The sequence below is a fragment of the Hibiscus syriacus genome, unplaced genomic scaffold (assembly GCF_006381635.1).
Source record: "Hibiscus syriacus cultivar Baekdansim isolate YM2019G1 unplaced genomic scaffold, ASM638163v2 tig00111330_pilon, whole genome shotgun sequence".
NCBI lineage: Eukaryota > Viridiplantae > Streptophyta > Magnoliopsida > Malvales > Malvaceae > Hibiscus > Hibiscus syriacus.
The window spans coordinates 853,174-855,342 of NW_024063059.1; positions in this window are offsets into that span (position 1 = coordinate 853,174).

Consider the following 2,169-nt stretch of genomic DNA (forward strand, 5'->3'; position numbering starts at 1 on the left):
GCGCTATATTGGGGTGTGACAACCTTAGCATACATACTAAGGATTTCTCCAATCCACTAAATTTGCAAACCTTTAAGGATAAGGTGTAACCTTACAAGCACTTCAAGGTTTATACCCCAAAATCTTGAATACACACTCTCCCTAAGAGTAATTACAAATTTAGCAAAGAAAAGAGAAAACTTACAAAGGAAAATATGTTTGCACAAATTAAGCACTAACAAGAATAACACTTGAGCAAATTTAACAATGTAGCTCACAAGTGTGTTGCAAATTAATTTGAGATTTTTTCTCTAAAACTCTATTAATGTTGGTTTGATATTGCAATTGACTTTCTTGTTATTCTCCATTTGAATATTGGTCTCTTTTATGTCTTCTAACATTAATCTAGTCGTTTGGAGCAATTAGGGATTAATTTGAGTCGTTGGAATTATTAATCTTGGGCATTTAATGCTCACCTGAACATTTGGTATCGAGACCGAGTATCCTAACGGTTAAATTTATAGTCGTTTAACCTAGAGTATCAATACTATTTGAATGAGTATCGATACTCAATCACCGATCTCGATATTGGGACCATGGTTTCGAGACTGAGAAGACTTTTGGGACATTAGTATCAAGACTAGCACATTGGTCTTGAGGCTGGGAGATTTTTTGGCTAAAATACAAGTGTTTTGAGCTTTAAAACAAAAATTAAAATATTTGAAAATACTCAAGAACACTTATGATTATTTTCACACTTAAAAACGCTTTAAAATCATTTATGACAATTTTTTTATAAAATTGTGAAATGCAAATTTTAACAACTTAAATCATTTAAAAATCCATGTTATATCAAAATCAAAAGTTAGTGCAACAATATCCCATTTTTTATATAACAAAACCATTTGTGAAAATTTGATTTAGCTTTAAGAAAGATTTGTCAATTTGGTTTTGTGAAAAATAAAATCTCCCCTACTTAAAATAATTTTTGGCTAAAAATATTTTGCTAAAACAATGTGCATGAAAAAAAGTCATAGTGCAATAATCCTAAAAGCATCATAAATATGCCTATTCTTCTAGATGCGGTTGAGAATGAGAGGGAGGCATCAAATGATGATGAATCGAACAAAAGGTTATGCTCAAGCACATCAAAGCTATGATCCGCAGTACACTCAAACATGTCCAAATGAGCATTTATGTTCCCGAAGCTTTGAACCATATAATGATACATGATTTTCATTGAAATCACCTCTTGAGGTAGGGGTATCAAAGGCTCATTCATTTCATTTTATTGTTCCTCAATGACATCCTCGAGATTTCCTCTAAATGCATGACATTCACGGTTATTATATCGAAATCCCAATTGGCCTTGTCGGCCGATTTGAGATTGATGATACTAATGAGACGAATGGAGGCATCGTACATGGTGACACTTTAAGCTTATCCCTAAAGATATAACTAAGGATAAAACTATAGGGAAGAGTTTTTGGCATAGATTGTCCCTTTAGACACGACATCGACAAGCTGAAGGAAAATAATCATGGTAAAATTAGGACATATGATATTCTTAATATGATAAAACCACTAATAATCGCAAGTTCGCATATGGGTAGCTTTACCATCGGAAGGACGAAAAACCCATGTAATGAGGTGTAAAAGGAGACGATCAGGGAAAATGAGAGAGGTAGGGCTATCATTTGAAAATCGCTCCATAGGAACATGTGCATTTTCTTTAAAAGGACAACCATTGTTATTGATTTTTGATAAAGAGGTAATTGAAGCAGGATTGGGAGTGAAAGTTTTTCCCATGAGGTATGACTTTATCCCTACAACTTTGTGTACATCCTCCTCCTCGTGAATAATAATAGAATTCAATAAGAAAGCTCGAATGAGGTTAGGATTGACTAAAGGGGGAATGCTAAACAAATCCACCAAAACCCCAAGTGACAAACGATTCAAAAATAGGAAATTGATAATCCTCATAAATAAGAAAGTTTGGATCGATGGTACCTTTAGTTCGAAGAGGTTTTGTTTTGAAAAAGCTATTGAAGAGTTCAAGAGAATTAGGATTATGAAAGCATGCATTTTCAAAACTAGTGGTATTTGAGTATTGACCAAGTTTGATAGTGCCACTAGTTCTAAGACGTTTCAAATTAGTTCTAGGAGGCAAATTGGACAAAATAATGGCTA